The sequence below is a fragment of the Notamacropus eugenii genome, chromosome 1 (assembly GCF_028372415.1).
Source record: "Notamacropus eugenii isolate mMacEug1 chromosome 1, mMacEug1.pri_v2, whole genome shotgun sequence".
NCBI classification, from domain to species: Eukaryota; Metazoa; Chordata; class Mammalia; order Diprotodontia; family Macropodidae; genus Notamacropus; species Notamacropus eugenii.
Window position 1 is genome coordinate 311,785,366 of NC_092872.1, and position 21,643 is coordinate 311,807,008.

At 36.4% G+C, this 21,643-nt stretch overlaps 1 protein-coding gene and 1 long non-coding RNA gene across 3 annotated transcripts in view; both read right to left on the bottom strand.

Annotated features, from left to right (window-relative positions):
* The window catches only part of RAD51B (RAD51 paralog B), an 850,987-nt gene that overhangs the window by 358,138 nt on the left and 471,206 nt on the right, over nucleotides 1-21,643 (bottom strand).
* The window catches only part of LOC140517889 (uncharacterized), an 86,168-nt gene continuing 65,997 nt past the window's right edge, over nucleotides 1,473-21,643 (bottom strand). For both annotated transcript variants that reach the window (XR_011971779.1, XR_011971778.1), the window contains 3 exons: nucleotides 17,619-17,755; nucleotides 9,144-9,250; nucleotides 1,473-6,787 (listed from right to left, as the gene is read on the bottom strand). This is a non-coding gene — a long non-coding RNA (uncharacterized lncRNA). The remainder of the gene's footprint in view (nucleotides 6,788-9,143; nucleotides 9,251-17,618; nucleotides 17,756-21,643) is intronic.

The following is a 21,643-nucleotide window of genomic DNA, read 5'->3' on the forward strand; positions in this document are numbered from 1 at the left end:
TGAAAAAATACTCTAAATCACTACTGATTAGAGAGATGCATATCAAAACAACTCTGAGGTACCACATTGCACCTGTCAGATTGGCTAGCCATGACAAAGAGGAAAATGAAAAATGTTGGAGAAGATGTGGGAGAGTTGGAACACTAATTTATTGTTGGTGGAGCTGCAAACTGATCCAACCATTCTGGAGAGCAATTTGGAAATATGCCCAAAGGGCTTTAAAAATGTGTATACCCTTTGATCTAGCAATATTGCTTCTGGGGCTGTATCCAAAAGAGATTATGAAAATGGGGAAAGGAGCCACATGTACGAAAATATTTATAGCAGCTCTTTTTGTGGTGGCCAAGAAATGGAAATAGAGGGGATGTCCATCAGTTGGGAATGGCTGAAAAAGTCGCAGTATATGAATGTAATGGAATACTATTTTCCTATAAGAAATGATGAGCAGGTAGACTTCAGTAAAGACTTACATGAACTGATGCTGAGTAAAATTATCAGAACCTGGAGAACATTACTCACAGTAATAGCCACAGTGTTTGAGGACTATTTTTGATAGACTTAGCCCTTCATAGCAATACATGGAATTAAGACATTTCCAAAGGACTCACAGTGCAAAATGCCATCCACATTCAGAGAACTATGGAGTTGGAACCTAGAATGAAGCAGACTATTTTCTCTTTTGTTGTGTTTTGTTTTGCTCAAGATTTCTCCCGCTAATTTTAATTCTTCTATGTAACATGGCTAATGTGAAAATTAGTTTAATAGGAATGCATGTGTAAAGTCCATATAAGACTGGATATCATCTTGGGGAGGGAGGAGAGAAGAGGGGGAGAAAATCTGGAATTTCTAGAAGTGACTGTTGAAAACTGAAAACAAATCAGTAAATTTGGGGGGGGAAGAGTGGGAAGGAGAAAAAAATTAGAATCTTAAGGAGTTGCCTATCAATTAGGAAGGGACTGAGCAAAATCTGGTTTACGAATTAATAAAATATGTTTTGCATTGAGAAATGAGACAATTTCAGAGAATCCTTGGAAGATGATGTGAAACAGTAAAATGAGAAGAATGAGGAGAACAAGTTATACAAGAACAACAATATTGTAAAGAAAAAAACTTTTTAAAAAATTTAACTTTTTGTTTATCCCAATTAGATGTAAAAACAATTTTAATTCTTTTTAGTTTCAAATTCTTTTTGAGTTCTTTCTTTGGGGGTTCCAAATTCTCTTCCTCAATCCCTTCCCTACCTCATTGAGAAGGCAATTTGACATATGTTATACAAATGTAGTCATGCAAAACACATTTTCATGTAAGTCACTCTGAGAAAGACAAATAAAAAACAACAAGAAGAAAAATAAACAAAGGAAATAAAAAGAATCTTTGATCTGCATTCAGGCTTCACCAGTTCTTTCTTTCCTTTTAAAAATCATTAATTAATTTATTTTTAGTTTTCAACATTACTTCCATAAGATTTTGAGTTTTGAATTTTCTTCCCCTCCTTTTCCTTCCCCCTCCCCAACAAAGTGTGCAATCTAATATAGACTCTACTTATACATTCGTATTTAGCATATTTTCACATTAGGTATGATGTAAAGAAGAATTATAACTAATGGGAAGATCCAAGAGAAAGAAGAAATAAAACAAAACAAAAAAAGAAAAGAAAAGGAGAGCAAATAGTATTCTCCCATCTGCATTCAGACTCCAAAGTTCTTTCTCTGAGTGTGGAAAGCATTTTCTATCATGAGTCTTTTGGAATTTGCTTAGATCTTTGCATTACTGAGAAGAGCTAAGTCTATCAAGGTCAGTCATCACACAATGTGACTGTTACTGTGTACAATGTTCTCCTGATTCTGCTCATTTCACTTTCCATCAGTTCATCTAAGTCAAGATTTTTCTGAAAGCATCCTGCTCATTGTTTTCAATAGCACAATAGTATTCCATCACAATCACATACACCACAACTAGTTCAGCCATTCCCCAATTGATTTTCCTCAATTTCCAATTCTTTGCCAGAAAAAGAGCTGGTATAAATATTTTTGTACATATAGACCTTTTTCCTTTTTATTTGTATTTTATATGTTTATTATTTTATTTATTTTGCACTTATTTCTTTTTTTGTTATTTCTTTTTATTTATTTATTATGTATTTATTTCTTTTTATTTATTTTTTCATTCATACCTAGTAGTGGTATTGCTTAGTCAAAGGGCATGAATAGTTTTATGGGTCTTTGGCTATAAACTTCTCTCCAGAATGGTCGAATCAATATAAATTTTCACCAGTAGTGAATTAGTGTTTTAATTTTCCCATATCCCCTTGAATATTTGGCATTTTCCTTTTCTGTTATATTAGCTAATCTTATAGGTATGTGGTGGTAGTGGAGAGTTGTTTTAATTTGTAATTCTCTAATCAATAGTGATTTAGAGCATTTTTTTCATATGACTATAGACAGCTTAGATTACTTCCTCTGAAATCTGCCTGTTCATATCCTTTGACCATTTATCAGTTGAGGAATGGCTCCCATTTCTATAAATTTCACTCGGTATTCTATTTTGAGAAATGAGGTCTTTATCAGAAAAACCTACTTTGAAAAGTCTGCCCCTCCACAATAATGATTATCAACTATGTATTTCCCTCTGTCCTATTTTTCTCCTCCTTATTCTATTCTCTCTCCTTTCACCCCACCCATTCTCAAAAGTGTTTTGCTTCTGACTTTTACCTCTGCCAATCTGCCTTCCCTTCTATTAGCACCACCCATCCTTTCTCAGCCTCTTCCCCTCCTACTTTCCTGTATGGTAAGATTGATTTCTGCACCTAAGTAAGTATGTATGCTATTCCCTCTTTGAGCTAATTCTGCGGAGAATAAGGTTCACGAATATCCCTGTCCCCTTCCCCTATCTTTTTCTTCACTGTAAAATCTCTTTTGACCTCCTTTATGTCAGATAACTCACCCCATTCTTCCTTTCTTTTTCTCCTTCTCCCAGCACACTCTTCTTTCTCACCCCCTAATTTTATTTTTTAGATAATCATCCCACCACATTCAACTCACACCAGTGCTTTCCATCTATTTATATTCCTTCTAACTTCCTAACTTCCCTAGTAAGGAGAAATTTTTAGGAGTTACAAGTATCATCTTCCCATGTAGGAATATAAACAGTTTGGCCTTATTGAATCCCTAATGATTTCTCTTTCCTGTTTACCTCTTTATTTGAAATTCAAATTTTCTATTCCACTCTAGTTTGTTTTTTTTTTAATCAGGAATGCTTGAAAGTCCTCTATTTCATCAAATACCCATTTTTTCCCTGAAGGATTATACTCATTTTTGCTAAGTAAGTGATTCTTGGTTATAATTCTAGCTCCTTTGCAATCAAGATTATCATATTCTAAGCCTTTTAAAAAACTAATGTTTAATGTACAAACTATTAACTCTCATATTATTCTGACTGTGCCTCCACTATATTTTGTTTCTTTCTGGCTGCTGGCAGTATTTTCTCCTTGACCTAAAAGCTCTTCAATTTGACTATAATATTCCTGGCAGTCCTCATTTTGGGATCTCTTTCAGGAAGTGATCGACGATTTTTTTCCATTTCTATTTTACCCTCTGGTTCTAGAATATCCAGGCAATTTTTCTCTATAGTTTCTGGAAAGATGATATATCTAGGATCTTTTTTTGATCATGAATTTTCATGTAGTCTATTTCAAAATTTTCTCTCCTGAATTTATTTGCCTGGTTAGTTGTTTTTCCAATGAGATATTTCACATTTTCTTCAATTTTTTTTCATTCTTTTGATATTGTTTTGCTGTTTCTTGAAGTCTCATATCTCATGAAGTCATTAGCTTCCACTTGCTCAACTCTAATTTTTAAAGAGTTATTTTCTTCAGTGAGCTTTTATACCTTCTTTTCCATTTGGCCAATTTCACTTATCAAAGCATTCCTCTTTTCATTGGATTTCTGTGCCTCTTTTGCCATCTGGCCTCTTCTGGTTTTTAAGGTGTTATTTTCTTCAATTTTTTTTGTGCCGCTTTTATCAAACTGTTGACTCTTTTTTTATGATTTTCTTGCATTGTTATCATCTCTTCTCACTTTTCCTCTACCTCTCATACTTGAGTTTTAAAATCCTTTTTGAAATCTTCCATGGTCTGGAGCTAATTCATATTTTTCTTTGAGACTTTGGATGTAGAAATTTTGACTTTATTATCATCTGGGTTTGTATTTTGATCTTTTGTTGTTTGCTTATTTTCCATTTACTCTTTACTTTTAACTCTATGCTCTGCTTGCAAGGTGGAGGGGGCAGTGTCCCAAGCTATAGGGTTTTTTTTTGTGCATCTGTTTTCAAAGGTAATTCTGGGGACCTGTAAGTTTTCAGTTCTTCCAAGGTGGTATGATCTAGGGATAGGTATGTTTACTACTCTCCTCTACTGTGCACTGGTCTGTCAGTGAACACAAGCATTTTTTCCCACCCTGGACCAATCCCAACTCCCCTGAGACCACAAGTTTTGGTATGCTCATGTTCCTTCTTGCTATGGGACTAAGACCCAAGACTATAACTCAGATCCCAGAATGATTGATTCAACAGAGTTCTATTCCCAGTGCCAACAAACAGGCCCCTGTAATCTCCTTCTAACTGGTTGTTTGACCCTTTTGCCATCTGCAAGCTAAGAGATCTGGAAACTGCCACTGATGCCACTAATTCCATTATCCCCAAGGCCTACTGCTGGTTTTCTAGAGTAAGGCCTGCTCTGGACTGTGCTCTACTCACACCTTGGTGCAAGTAACCTTTCCTGCAAAACTTTTAAATTGTTATGGGCTGAACAATTATTTTATTATGTCTTTTTGTGAGTTCTGCTGCTCTAGAATTTGTTTTAGCCACTATTTAAAGGTATTTCAAGTGGTTTGGGGGAGAGTTCAGACAAACTTCTGCTTTCACCACCATCTTGGCTCTGCCTTCCAAGACAATTTAAGACTTAAAGAATTCTGATCAAAGATCAATCACATTTCCAATGAAGCACGTTACTCACGTCCAGTAACAGAGGCTATGTGGTACAGTGAATATCTACTAGGCTTGGAGACTCATTTTCCTGCATTCAAATTTGGTCTCAAACATGTACTAGCTATATGACCCTGAGCAAGTCACTTAACCCTGCTTGCCTCAGTATCCTCATCTCTGAAATGAGTTGGAGATGGAAATGGCAAGATACTCCAATATTTCTGCCAAGAAAACTCCACATGGGGTCACAAAGAGTCAGGCATGAGTCATATGACTGGATGAAAAGTAACAGACTCAACATGTAGAAAGAGACTTACATTTTTGGACATGATTACTGTGTGGATTTGTTTTGTTTGATTATTAAAAGCATTTTTTCCACACTTTTTTTTAAAAACTGAGGACAGAAGGGTTTGGGGAGGATTATAATATTGATGAAAAAAGAGGACCATTGAAATATCTTTTTAAATAGACAGAGGAAAGTTTGAGCAGAAGCACAGACAAGCAAGATGGTTTTGACAGTAACATGGAATTTATTATATTTTTTTAAAGCAAGGGCTGTCATGGTTACATATATAATTCTCTTTTTCTGTTATGATGTTTATTTGGAAATGTTTATGGGGAAGAGGGTGTTTAATAAGCTCAAATTTAAAAAATTTGAAGGAAAAAAGAGATTCTTTAGTGCAAGACACTTGGGGAGGTATCTGCAAAGACAATGCTTGAACCACCCCAGGGTTAAAGGGGAGAAATACATCAAATATACCTCAGTCAATTTTCTGATGATATCAAATATTTAACTGAGGGAAGAGTGACAACAGGACCACTCCCTAGAACATAATCAGAGTTATCTTTCGTGGTTCCAGTCAACCCCATGGAAGTTTTGAGGCTTGCTTCCAAACTTGGTGATTCAACAGCTGAAAACCATGGACATTTGACAAGACAACCCCCAACAAAAGGAGAGCTGGCACAAGCCTAGGCTTATTTTATCAGCAGACCTGTCCTGGGAGATGTTTCGAAAATAAGGCAAATGAGTGGTTTAGACAGTGGAAAGTTGAGGTGAAATGTAAAATGCTGAATAAGTAATCCTTCAAACTGCTTTATGTTCACATGAGGTTTAATTGTCAGTGTCCCAACATGTTGTAATAGTAGTTATAAGTCAAATTACTTAATCATGTTTTAAGTTTGCTTTTCTCAACTGTATGCTTTTGAGTATTCCATGTTGAGCTTTCCTGTTGTGTGTAAGAAATTAATACCTGTCCCATACCTTATTTATACTGCACATTGAATACTTTTGTACTTCTTTCATTTGGGGAACCCTAGAAGTGAGCTTACAACTAAAATTTCAATACTCTGACACCAGACTGCTGAGAGGGAAATAGGTAATAAAGAGTGTTAGAAAAGGGAACCTAACTCGTATTTGTTACAAGTCAAGCTTCTCCATGACTGAAGCTGGCCAAAAAGGAATGTCAAAGTTCAGAAAAGAAGGGCCTCTTAGTGAAGAAGGAAGTGGTACAGAACCCAAACCCCTTAAAGCTGAATGGATTATTCATCTGCTTTGCTGAGATTATACACCAGTAGGGATGATGTTATTAAATAATAATAACTCACATTCCTATAAAAATTGATAATTTACAAAGCGTTTTTTCCTTGAAACAACACTGAAAGATTAATAACACTATTATTTCCATTTTCCAGACAATGAAATTGAGACTCAGAGACTAAGTGCCTTGTCCAAGGTCTTGTGTCTTGTGTCAGAGCTTAGATCCTTAGGTCTTCTCTCTCCAAGTCTTATGCTCTTTCCACATTGCCTCTGTAAGGGGAAAATTATATTTTTAAAGTATAATGTTATAGAAATTTGTTCTGACAAACAGTATGCAAGTTTAGTCATTTTAATCACAGAATACTAACTGGTTAAGATACATTAAGGGTAGAGAGATACTTTGTGACCTCTGTGACTTCTCTAGGATCATAGTAATCAATTAATAGTTGTATGATTTCTTTTTCTCTTTGTTTGGATTTGTTAGGTTTCTTCTCAGTCACCAGATATTGACTGAGTATCTATTATGTACTCAGAACTATGCCAGGGACAGAAGAAATATGAAATACAGTATCTGATGCAGGAAGTTCATAGTCTAATTTGGGATCCAAGTATAGTATGTAAAAACTAATAGTGAATAGTAAAAGACAGCACATAATGAAATTATAAATTGTATAGTATAGATGGTGATTAAAATAGAAATTAGTAGGAAAGAAAAATGGGTGGATAGGGAAAATCTTTATGGAGAAATGGGCTTTGAAGGATGGCTAGGTTCTTGACCACGAGGGGAAAAGAAAAGGTATCATGAAAAAGCATGAACTAAGCACAGAGTCAGGAATGAACACAGTGTGATCATGAGAGTATAAAGAAACAGACTTGACTTGCATGCAAGGGACACTGGGGAGTAAAATCAATTTGGATAGTACAATGATTTTAGACTATACAAGGCATAAAAGCCAGACAAAAAAAATTGGATATAGTAAGAAATAGAGAATTAGTCTACTTTCAAATACAAAGTATTTGAAAGTGTTAATAACTTAAAACTTCACTAAGACTTTTGGAACACCTGCTAGGACATTTAGCGTCATAGAATTTTGGAGTTGAAAGGAAACTTGGAGTTCACAGACTCCAAATATTATAGATGTGGAAAGTGAGTCTCACAAGAAGTTCAATGATTTGCCCATGGTCACGCAGTTACTGGGAACAGAACTTGAGTCCCTTGACTACCAATCTCTTTCTACCAAAATGCTGGAAAACTGAAATGCTGTTGAGTTGGGTTCAACTCTTTGTGAACCTCATTTGTGTTTGTTTGGTTTTTGGCAGAGATATTGAGGAGGTTTGCCCTTTCCTTCTCTATATCACTTTATAGATGAGGAAACTGAGGCAAACAGGGTTAAGTGACTTGACCAGGGTTACACAGTTAGGAAGGGTCAGAAGCTAGATTTTAAATCAAGAAGATAAGTCAAGAACAGGGAGCTGTTTTCTTCAGTCATTCAGTCTTGCCTGACTCTTTGTGACCCCATAGTCCTATCCATGGGGTTTTCTTGACAAAGATACTGGAGTGGTTTGCCATTTTCTTCTCCAGTGTGTTCCCATTTTATAGATTAAGCAATGAGGCAAATAAGGGTTAAGTGACTTGCCTAGGGTCACACAACTAATAAGTGTCAGAGATCACATTTGATCCCTCTTATCCTCTCTACTGAAACACAAAGATTTTCCTATGATAAGTTTTTTAAAAAATTATTTCTGTCTTTTGGTGGTCTACATCACAATTATTTCTCAATATTCCCCCTCCCATTGCATCATCTTTACAATAATAAGAGAAAAATTAAACAAAGTCAACTGATTAAGTGACAACATCTGAACACATTTTTAGCAACACTCAAGTCCCAAATTACCATAACCCTCTACTGAGGAGAAAGAGGTATGTTTCATCATCTGTTGTCTGGAACCAAGATAATAGCTGATCTTATTTCAACTGTCTTTTATTATTATTATCTGTTCCTTTATGATAGTCACTGCTAGAGTGTTCTGTTTCTGCTTTCTTTGCTCTACATCCATTCATACTAGTCTATACTAATTTTTCTGAATTCTTATTTGCTTTTTTTATGACATAACAATGTTCTGTTATTTTCACATGCCACCATTTGTTCAGATATCCCCTCAGACAAGGGCATCCACTTTGTTTTCCAATGTTGATTTTTAAAAACCCAGGTCTAACCTGTCCATGAATTGAAATGGTGGCTCACTATGCAGACAAAATTTCTCCCATGGACTAAAAATCAAGGTCCTGGATTCAAATGAAGCTTAGTTACTCACTATTTATTAATCTAATCAATTTAGTGGAATGTTTGGAGAAGTTGGAAACAATTTAATTGGCATTCATTCTTCTAAGATGACAGGGCAAATAAAATGAAACTGGAACATTTTATGTAAACAATTCATTTGCTCTCTTTATCTTCCTTCCTCCACTCCTTTTCATTCCTGTTAACAATACGAAGGCCTAAAGTTTCAGGTAAAGAAAGCATGGTTCCATCACTGAAGCAGCCCTCACTTTTAGAGAAAGAGGACAGGAACTCTATGCATAGGACATATATGTACATATTCATTATATAAATATCGATCATACCTGAGTCAATATTCACCAGGTAGCAAATACTCTGGCAAGAACCACTCTGGAGGTATTGGATGCAGTAACCTTGACTTCATCTGATAGTATGCGTTGTTCTTCCTCATCTGAAAGGATGGAAGAAAATATCCATTCACCAAGAAAGTAACCTGCTATAGTCTTATTTTTTTCCCCCTTTTTGGGCATTTTTATAGCCAATTACTTGACTTTGTGAGTCCTTTGTCAAGAGGAGGATATACTCTGGGTACCTGTAAGTTCTCAGTTTCTCCGAGGTGGCACAGTTAAGAGAGAGGAGTTTACTCTTGTGCACTGGTCTGGGAGCAACCAAAAACTTTTCTGCCCAGAATCTGCAAGTATTAGAATTCCCTCTCCACAGCCGCCTCCAGCTCTACCAAGCCACTGGTTCTCCTCCTCACCCCAGGGCCTAGCTCAGGGCTGGGATTCAGATCAGCTGCTCAATTCCCCTAGGAGCTTTAGGCATAGGGCTCCAAAAATGGATGCTGCCACTGCAGTGGCTGCTGCTGGCAGGGCCAGACCATGTTCCTTTCTCATCCAGATGAAAAAGCTTTTTTACCGACCTTTGAAGCTTTTTTTGGCATTTGTGTGTTGAAGGATCTGAGAACCACCATTTCTGCTTGGAATTCTGCCCCCAAGGCCTGTTCTAGCCCTGTTTCTGCCAAACAGCCAGGGCTGGGCTGGGCTCCATGGTCTGCACTCTGCTCCAAGCCCTGTGCCATAGACCTTTCCAGTCTACCTTGGGCTGGAAATCTCTTTTACTTTGTCATTTTGTAGCTTCTGCTGCTCTAGAATGTGTTTACAATCATTTTTACAGGTATTTTATGGGCTGTGGGGGAAGAGCTAGAGTATGTGTGTCTTTCTACTCTGCTATCTTGACTCCAGCTGGCAAGAAACACTCTGAAACCAGAGAATGCTTCAGTCCCATTATCAAAACTACTATTCTAAGAAAAAAACAGTGATGATACTCATGGCTCATTTTGGTTGTAGAGATTATAAATAGCTCAAAAGTTCTATAACCTTCCAACCAACAAGAAAGAAATAATAGAAACATTATTACACTTTCATTATGAGGTTCTATAGGTGTTTTGAAAATTAGAGTGTATGATTATTTTATGTCCTCTAAGGTAAACATAATTAAAAGAGTCTGATCAGAGAATGTAAAAGGGAGACTTAGGATGTACTGTAAGATAGCTACATGGCACAATGGATAGAAAGCTGGAGGCAGAGTCAAGGAAACTTGAGTTCAAATTCTGCTTCTAACACTTTTAATCTGTATGACTCAGGTCAAATCACTCAACCCCTTTATGCCAAAGTTTCCTCGCCTATAAAATGGAGATAATAATTGTTTCTACTTCCCAGGGTTGTTGTGAGGAAGGGCTTTGTAAATCATAAATCATTGTTTAAATACCTGTTATTATTATTGTTTTTGTTATTATTATTACCTCCATCTAGACCAGGGGTGGGGAACCTGAGGCCTCAAGGGCACATGTGGTCTTCTAGGTCCCCAAATGTGGCCCTTTGACTGAATCCAAATTTCACAGAACAAATCCCCTTAATAAAAGGATTTATTCTTTAAAACTCATACTCAGTCAAAAGGCCACACTTGAGGACCTAGAAGGCCACATGTGGCCTTGATCCTGCAGATTCTCAACCCCTGGTCTTGACAAACATGGACAGCTAAATGGCTTAGTCAATAGAGACCTGAATTCAAATTCAGTCTTAAGACACTAAATGTATGATCCTTGGCAGTAACATAACCATTTACCTCAGTTTCCTCAAGCATAAAATGGGGAAAACTGGAGAAGGAAATGGCAAACTGCTTCAGTATTTTTACCTAGAAAACCCCACAGGGGTAACAAAACATTGAATATGACTGAATGACTCAACCACAACAACAAATTCAAACATTATGAGTCATGTTTATCATGACATGGAGAAAAAAACACTGGATGCGTAGTCAGAAGACATAGGTTTGTACTGATTTCATGAATTCCATGTTGTAATATTTATTATGTGCTTACTCAATGTAAAGTTCTGGGATAGGCTCTTGGGGTACAAAGACAAAAATGAAAAACAAGTCATAGCAACAAGGAATTTATATTCTACTAGGGGATATAGTATTCATGCAGAAAAACAAAAAAACCAAAATAATTTGAGGAAAAAGAGAACATTAACAAGGGGGAGCGGTAGAATCAATATCCTATGAGATGTCAATAATAATACCTGTTCTTTCTTATGAAAAAAGCACTGAAGAAAAGCTATTATTTCTTCATAGTCACATCTTAATTATTCATCTGAAGCTTATCCCCAATATTCATAGCAATGGTAAGACGTCTTCAACTTCTGGTTGAATTATTACCCCCTTTCCTGTCAGCTTTCCATTGACACTATCTCTATTTAATCATTCTCTTGTATTTATTTTCAGCCCAGAAAGAACTGGGAGGCAAAGATTTATGAAAATACTTAATGAATTCCCTACCCAGGACCCCTGGAAGATGTAAACAAGTAAGACAAAACAAAGACAAAGAATGAACTGATCCACTTAGGCTGATGCTTAGATTCACTTTCATAGGGGATGAAACTGAATGGAGTCAGAGGGAGATAAGAATAAGCTCAACCAGAGGACAAAATATGAGGGAGCTGGAAATTTTTCCAGTTCCTTCCATGTTCTGTCTCCATGATTTTGATTCATTCAGCATTCAACCAATATTTATTTATAGAGCACTTCTTGTCTGTTCAGAGCTTGCTAGAATCTAATGGATAATTAAAAAAATAAAAGCAGTCTCAGACATTAAGGGGTTTAAAATTGAACTGAGGATATGAGACAAAAGATATAAAAAATTAAAGAATAATACTATCTACATGATTATGTAATAACAAAAATAATAGCTAACATTTATATAATTCTTGAAAGTTTCAAAAACTCTTCACACTTAATTTCTCATTCTACCTTCACAACAATCCTGAGAGGTAGATACTAATATCCCCATTTTATAGAGGAGGAAACTGATGCAGACAAAGGTTATGTCACTTGTGCAGATCACACAGCTGGTAAGTGTCTGAGGCAGAAACTGAACTGGAATCTTCAGACCTTGACTTTATCACGCTATCCACTGCATTACCTAGTAGCTTATAGTCACCTAACTTAGTTATAGAATACAAACTCTATACATAAGAACTAAGGGAACATAAACCAATGAAACATTCAACATGGAATATGGCTAGGATTGATTATTTCTTGAATAAAGTAAATCTTAATCTCAAAAGAAATTAGACAAAAACTGGCAAAGTTCTACTGTGCAGAGGTGGGAATTCTAATAATAGAAGGCTGATTGCAGGCACAATGGGACGTTTGACACATGACTAAAAAGAATTGGACCCATTATATAGTGAGATTAAGGGATACCCCATCAAGAAATCAAGAGGAAAACTTCAAGAACAGTGGATAGACACTGTATGGAGGATTTAAAGGAGGGTATAGATAATAAACACACAGGATGGGTTGTGATCTACACTGTTGGAAGAAGTAACTTCATGGATGAGATTAATGATCTTTAAGAGTAATACATATATATGTATATATATATATATATTTGGGAGGTGAAGGAATCAGGGTTAAGTGACTTTCCCAAGGTCACACAGCTAGTAAGTGTCAAGTGTCTGAGGTCGAATTTGAATTCAGGTCCCACTGATTCCAGGGCTGGTCCTCAATTCACTGCACCACCTAGCTACCCACCAGTAATATATATATATAGATATATATAGATATATATAGATATATATATATATATATAGATAGATATCTATATATATATATATACATATAGATACATAAGAATTATCCAAATTAAGAGAAAATACAAAAATGAAATTACTTTGGATTATCTGTTACACTGCTTTCCCTTTCCTATATTCTCTTCCACCACCTCATCCAAGGACACAGATAATGAAGAGTTGCTTATATTGAGAATTCTAACATAGGATAATTCTACAGAAATCAAGATAGATGGATAATCAAATCATCTTGAATACTTGAGTGTCTCTTGCTGACATTCCATTATAAAGTAAAGTGATTTGATCACTTGAAAATTTAAGTGTATATTTTTACTAACTGTAAATATATTGCGTGATAGCTACAGCATCTTAAGGATTTGTGATAGATAAAGAAGTGGTAATTGCTGATACTTAGACAAGTGGATAGAGTACTGGTCTTGGAAACAGGAAAAATCTTCAGGAGTTCAAATCCAGCCTCAGACACTTTTTAACTGTGTTATCGTGGGCAAGTCACTTAACTGTTTGCCTCCATCTCCTAATCTGTAAACTGAATTAGAGAAGAAAATGGCAAACCATCCCAATATTTCTGCCAAGAAAACCCCAAATTGGGTCACAAAGGATCATACTTGACTGAAAAAGGAAAGACATGAACCCTTGATTTGGGGAGACTGGTTTTCAAAGACATCAGGATAGGCAGGATCCCACTGACTAAGATTCTACAAAAGAAATCAAAATGAAATTCGGACATTGCAAACACAAATTATTCTAATAATGAAGAAATGGGTAAAATGTCTCTTTAAAGAGAACTGATGGTACTACACAAGAAACTCACTAACGAGTGGAGATTTTAGATTTTAGAAAACTATGCTTAGGAGATGAGAGCAAGAGCTACTGTCATTTAGTTAGACCTTTGAGGTTTGCAAAGAAAGCACTGTAATATATGATCTCATTTGATCATCACAATGACTCTGTGAGGTACATCATCCCCATTTTACAGCTGAGGAAAGTGAGGCTCTGAGGTTGCATAATATAAGCATTAAAGACAAACCTCAAAATCAGTTTTCTCCTGACTTGCAGTTTGTTGCTCTTTCAGCTTGTTCTACATGGTTCTACTTCACTTAAATCAAATTCACTTGCAAGTCAAGACATCACCCTCTTGATGTCACTGATCCTCTTGAAGAATGAAGGATGAACAATAGATGCCTATCAGGCTGCTTGGGTAACTGGGGATAAACATAGGAGAGTGTCATCATCCTGTGAGATTGTCAGGAGAGGAAATGTGAATAAGTTGAAGTTTGGGGGAGAAAATCCTAAAGGCAACAGAAAGAGCTTCTTTGGAGAAACAGTGACAAGAGGAATTAGAGGGTTAGGGTCACTACCTGGGATAACTTGGATCATACAAAGGAAAGAAGCCAAAACTAATGAACTCATGCTTTGCCCTTATATTTATGACTGGAGATTAAACTACAGACTAGAAAAGACAGAACCAAAGAAAATGGAACTGACCTCACTCTATTCCAGCAATATTCAGGGGTGAAGGACTTGTTCACTCAATAAAGGGCATGACATAGGGAAAGGCCTGAGCATCAGGTCGCCCTTTCCTGGCGTTTGGGATTTGAATCTGTTTGGTTTGTCCGTTTCAATTCTAAGTGGAAGGATTGGATTCACAGACCCAGAAGGGAGAGGCCTGGGATAAGGATTCAAGTCTGAATGTTGCAACCAGTCCTGCAGGGAAGCACTGAGTCCTGGAAGGGAAAGTTTGAATTTGGAACGTAGTGAAACTCAGGCTATGTAGAAACTAAGTTCTGAATCTAATCCCCCTCCCCTCCTTAGAGACTGAGGTGATACAAGGGGAATTATATACCCTGTGCCACCTGCAGATGTGGGCCCCAAGGCAGGTAGGTGATACAGTGAATAATAGACCATTACACCTGGAGTCAGGAAGACCCGAGTTCAAATTCAGCATCAGACACTTACTAGCAGTGTGACCTTGAACAAGTCACCTAATTTCTACCTCCCTCAATTTCATCCACTGCAAAATGGAGATGATAATAGCTTCTACCTCTTGAGGCTGTTGTGAAGATCAGATGAGTTAACATTTGTAAAGTGTTTAGCATAGTGCCCTAGCACATAGAATGCACTATATATAAATGCTAGCTATGATGATAATAATGTGAATGGGGTGAGGAGAATGTTGGTGGTATGTTTATTCTTGTTATAGCTTCTAAGTAAACATGCCTTCATAAAAAACGTCTAGTGAATTGAAATCTAAGGTAAATGAATCCAAGGAACCAGATGTATATGAACTACAGTAAGTATCAGGACATGAAAAGGACCTCTGGATACGATTACTGCTAATAATATTTGTACTCTGCTGCCATGTTCCAGACTCTACCTCTAATATGATCTTGCTCTAGTGTTAAGATTCTGATGGACAGAAGTTCACCACATCTAGCCCAACCCAGACTGACAATGATGCTCTTTGGCCACCTTTCATACCTTTAGTCTCACTTCTGCCTCAAGTTTTCCACCTCTAGTTCTGGGTACAGTAAATGTCTAACGGTTCAATCAATTTTGTCTTATACTTAAACTCCACTTATTATCCATATGACTTTTCTTAGGAAAACATCGTTTACTAGCCGCCACCACCTCACATACCTTGCCTACCTCTTCTAAAACAGAAGGACAGCTAAGTGGTGTAGTGAATTGAGTGCTGGGCCTGGAATCAGGAGGACTCGACTTCTTGAGTTCAAATTCAGCCTCAAACACTTACTACTTGTTAACCGTGTTTGCCTCAGTTTCCTCATCCATAAAATGAGCTGGAGAAGGAAATGGTAAACCACTTTGGTGTCTCTGCCATGTAAATCCCAAATGGGATCAGGAAGAACCAAACACAACTGAGAACAACTAAACGACGATTATAATTGTGAGCTCCTTGAGGGTAGAGACTGTCTTGCTCTTTCTATTTGTATCCACAGTACTGGGCATAGTGTCTGGCAGGTATTGAGTAAATACTTAATCATTCATTCATTCAAAGATCTTTCCAGAAATGCAAAGAATGAAAATTGCAATAGGACTAGAGATGGGTAAACATTTAACTTATTTTGAAAACTAGGCAGAAGATGCATTCTTTCAATTATATGTCTGATTTGTATTCCTGGCAAAATTTCAGAATCTATCATTAAAGGGGTGGCTTTAGAGTACACAAGAAGATACAACATCCAGGTTTAAAAAAATGACTGCACCAACACAAGGTAGGGGAAATATGGCTACATAAAAGGTTCATGTGAAAAAGAGAGGGCTATTTTAGTGGAGAGCAGCCTTGATATGAGTTGACAGCACTAAAAAAGGCTAATGCAGAATACAATCTTAGACTGTGTTAATAGAAACACAGTGTCTAGAAAGAAGGATGTGACCATCTCAACACACTTTGCCTTGCTTGGATCACATCTTAAGTATTGTATTCAGCTCTTGGCACTATGATTTAGTTAAGAACAAAGATAATAAGCTGGAAAACATCCATAGAACAGTAATGAAGATGGCAAGAGGACACAAAATCATGCCATATAAATATCAACTAAAAAGAACTAGGAATGTTTAGCCTGGAGAAGAAAAAAAAGAAAGAAAGGATGTGATCACTGCCTTCAAATATTTGAAGGGCTGCCATGTCACAAGAGGTATTTGACTTGTTCAGCATTGCCCGAGAAGGCAAAACTAGGACCTGGATGTGGAAGTTGAAAAGAAGCATATTCTTGGCTACAATGAAGGAAAAAAATTCCCTAATAATTATAGCTCTCCTTAAATAGAGTGAGGCTTCTTCAGGTGGTTGTGGGTTCCTCCCTTAATGGAGATCTTCATACAGAGGCTAGATGACCATTTGGGGAGGAAGTAATAGAGGGTATTCTTGTTTGACTTATGGGTTCAAATAGGTGAGATTTCCTAAAACTCTGAGATACTGTTCCATTGTGAGCCACACTCTGTTTAATCAAAGTGGGAAGGCAAGAAACAAAGTTTGTAGTGACCAAGAATCACTTTATCAATTTGCTTTATTTGTGGGAATCTAATTTTTTTCTCTGAATTAGTAGGTTTCTACCCAAATGCCTGGTATAGCTATAAAACATAGAAAAGCACAATCACAAACAAGTAAAAATTGCAAATGACTCAAAAGAAAACAGAAAGATGTGTGGCAGGTATAAGTAGGATGAAACATATTGCCAAAGATAACTTTTACATGAACATCAGATTTGCAGTAAAAGGAACTGGGCTGGAATCCTGGCTTTCCTTGGCCGTATAAATTTAGACAGGTTATTTGGCCAACCTATACCTCAGTTTCCTCACTTGTAAAATGGGGAAGGGGGAATGGGCCAGATAGACTCTGAAGTCTCTTTCAAATCCAAATCTTGGGTCTAAACAAGAGGAGATTCTTTGTGTCTGACACTGACTATACACTTTAGTAATTCTTAATAAATATGAATTGGTCTCAGTTTCCTTACCTGTAAAATGAAAAGGTTGGATTAGATGATTTCTAAGGACCCTCTCCAACTCTAAATTCTACTAATTCTAAAAATGAGAAGTATGTAAATATTTATTGGCATTGCTGTTGTAACATAGATGAATGAACATTTTGGTTAATCATGATGCCTGGTATTCTTCTAACACCAGAAAATAAAAGAACTATCTTACCCCCTTTCTTCCTTGCTGACTTTTCTTTCTTCTTCCTTTCTTGGTTTCCAGTGTAATACTGCATCACTCTTTAGGAAAGAAATCCTGCCTCTGCCCCTGTCCTTGCACATATAAGGCTGTGTTTAGGAAATGAAGACCTAAAGAAAGAAACAGAGAGTAGGGCCGTGAATAAGTAAGTTAAGCAGCCATGAATTTCTTTCGTATGTCATTTTTGCTTTTAGCAGCTATTTGACAGTACCTATATTTAGATTCAACCTTGAAATTCAATGTGGCACTTCAGGGAATACAATCTGGCCTGGGAAAGTTTCTTCCCTGAAAGTGAGTTTCCTTTTATTCTCCTAAATATTAGATCTAGAACGATGACCCATCCACATTCCTTTAAATGCTTTAAAAGGATTCAACTTATTTACCTTGGTCAAAATAGGAAAGAGTCTGGGATGTCTTCAATGCCTTAGCTACCTTTTCCTTTGAATAAACAACATATACTTGGATCTTTCACTTGATGCATTCATGAAGGAATTTTAATGGAAAGAGTCTTCTCTATAAGTAAAGGATTAGGGGAAAGAAGCATAGAAGCAAGTTGTATTGTACTATGAGTCTAAGTACATTGAAACTTGCCAACAGTGTTATGTCTATAAACAAAATCTGTGAAAAGCTCTGTGTGAAAAGTAAAACAGGAAAAGATCACTCCTTTTGCTTTTTTCTTGGCCCATCAAGTAAAAATCCAGGATCTGTCAATGAAACAGAACAGAAGTGAATTTAAAATTGTTGTCCAGTGTCAATCTTCTCCCTGAAAGTACTCATTCCTTTCACATGTAGTTAATATGAATAACAAGTCTGGTCTGGAAAGCTTGATGTGTTTAGAATCAAAGACATTAGTTGCACTGTTTATGCTACAATGATCAAATATGGACCTTGAGACCAGAGAGATGTAAGCAACTGAACAGCTGGTTTCTCTTCTTACTGAAACATCATCAATGAATTGAGACAGAAACCATTTGTATATATCATTGAGATTTGTCAATACTTTCTCTTTTTGTCTGTCATACCTTTTTGCCTCTACCTACTCATGTATGCACATTCATGTGAGTGAGCATGGGTACACATACATACACACCACACATACATATATACAAAGAAATCTTATACTTTACATAGAGAAGTTGGTATTGTAGGCAGAAGATCTGAATTTGAATTCAAATTGTCACTACCTGTCTTACTCAGCAAATCATTTCATTCTCTGCACCTCAGTTTCCTCATTTGCAAAAAAGGAGGGGTTAGAATAGATGACCTATAAAGTTCCTTTCAGTTCTCTGTTTGAAGATTTCCGAGAAAAAAGAAATCATATCCCGAGGCAGCAAATTCTACATTTCGACAGCTCTAAATGTAGACAAGACTTTTCCCCCATGTAAGTCCACAGTTGCCTTTTTGCCACTGCTACATGTAACTTCAGGTTCTATCCTCTAGTGCCGAAGAGAACAACTCATTTCTTCTCAATATGATAGATCTTCAAGTACTTGAATTCTGCTCTTACTTATGCCTCGCCACCCCTAAATCTCCCCTTCTCCAGGCAAAATGTCTCCATTTCCTTTCATCAATGTACACATGGCACGGACTTAAGGCCCTTCATAATCTTGCTTACCCTCCCCTGGACAGTAGCCAGCTCACCAATGTCCTTCTGAAACCATGACACCCACAACTAAAAACAGTCTTTCAACATGAGGACTGACAAGTATAGAGTATAGTGGGAATATTGCCTTCATATTCTTAGAAGCCTAAATCCCAAGCTCACATTAGTTTTTCATCTGTCACATCACACTGGTGATTCCTATTGAATTAAAAGTTCACTAGAACTCCAAGATCTCTTTCAGAACAACTACTGTTACCATCTTCCTTGATCTTATATTTGTGAAGTTGATTATTTACACCTATGTACAACACTTTACATTTACCTCTATGCAATTCCATCTTAATAGATTCAGTGCAATACTTAAGCATGCCAAGAGACTTTTAGATCCTGCTCTGTCAGTCAGAATATCCCTTTCAGATCTGTGTCATCTGAAAATTTGATAAGCATATTATTTGCGCCTTTGTAAGAGAGTGGAAATTAACTTACCTAGAAAGAAGATTTTCTCAGAGTTCTAAGAGAAGTAATTACTCTCACTCAAGAATTCTGAGATAGTTGTTGCCATTTGAATATTTCAAATTGGAATATACTGGAGTGATAATGGACACCAGAATAGTTCTATAATTATGAGACAAATATTAATTTATCAGATTATAGACAGAAGATGAGAACGTGATGACTAAGAACCTTCGCAAAAGTGATCCACAGTCTGATTCAAGAAAACTGAAAGACACAGATAGAGACAGAAACACAGAAAACAGAGTTCAGAAGTGCATAAGCAAAGCTGGAAGCTGCAGGTGATGAATAAAATGATTCAACTAGAGACTTCCTTCTATAATGACATGGAACCATTAATAACCACTCTTTGAGGCTGACCAAGCAAACAGTTCTGAATTCATCTGAGTATGTTATTATATAATCCATGTGTCTCCATTTATTCCACAAAATAGTAGATATTTTATCAAAAGCTTTGTTAAAATCTGTACAAACTATATCCATAACATTCTCCTCATTCACTAGTTTTTTAGTAATCTTGTCAAAAAAGGAAAGGAGATTAATCTGACTTGATGTGATGAAGCCATGCTGGCTCTTTGTAATCATTACTTCCCTCTCTAAATGTTCTTTAACAACTCCTTTAATGCCCTATTTTAGAATTTTCCCAGGTATCAAAGTCAAGTTTATTCTCCGTACTGTTGTGCCTATTTATATAAATTGGTGTATGTAACAAACTTGATATATGTTGGTAATCTTAAAGTTAATGGAACAGCAGGGCAATACACAAAAAGCTCTAAAATTTGGATGACTGCTCTAAATATTTGGTGTTTTTCTTTTCGCTATTGGTAAAGACAAATGAAATCAGTATCCCCATATTATTTATTTTGGAAAATATAAATACAAAGAATTATATAGTATTTGCAAACATGTAATTAACAGGAAGTGGGTTAAATTTCAGCTATTTCCCTTCAAATTAAAATAATGTACATTAAAAATTACAAGAAAATTAGGCTTCTTGACTCAGAAACAAATATAGAAAGAAGCTGTGACTCATTTTTACCAATGTTCTATTCCAGAAAGTTAAAAACAAGGCCTATGGAGCAAAGGTCTGAGCAAAAATGCCCTAACACATCTTTTTTTTCATGCTGGGGGTGGGGGAATATCAGTTACTCAGAAGGGTGAGACCAAAAAGGAGAGGCAAATGGCAGGGGAAACATCTACAAAACAAACACCTAATAAAGAAATAATCTGAACTGAATACTAAACTTTAAAACCAGGAGAAAATCTAAACTATAGTTCAATGACTGAAACAGGGTTATTTGAGAAACACATGTACTCACTAAGGCACCAAAGAGGCTATTAAAGGGAAACAATAAAGAAGGGCCCCCTTAGAAATTGTACCGCTGCTTTGGAATTTTCATGACATTTCATTTCAAGCAACATTAAAGTAAATGAGAAAGATGCACGATTACCCATCCTGGCTCAAAGAATTATTGCAGAAATAGTGCTGGGTTGAGAGTACTGTTCTTATCTGTTTGCAGTCCATTAGGTCCCTTCAAAAGAGTAATAATTTTATTTCTGGTAGAGGAAGTTAGAGGTCACAGCAAAAGAAAAAAGTTTTCACCTGAGAAGTCTGGGATAATTCAAATGAGTCATCATGTGTACTTGGGTAAGACTCCTTAGCTTCCCCCTTTCTAGGACCCACCCCCACCACACCCCCCGCCAGCTAGTCATTTTTAAAGTACCTTAAGATTCCAAGCTAGAATATAGGTATATGTGTATGTATGTGTATATATATATAATATTGTAGATATATACATATATGTGTGTATATTTGCATGTATGTGTGTATACATATGTATATATCTGTTGTTCTTCAGTCATTTTAGTCATGTCCAGCTTT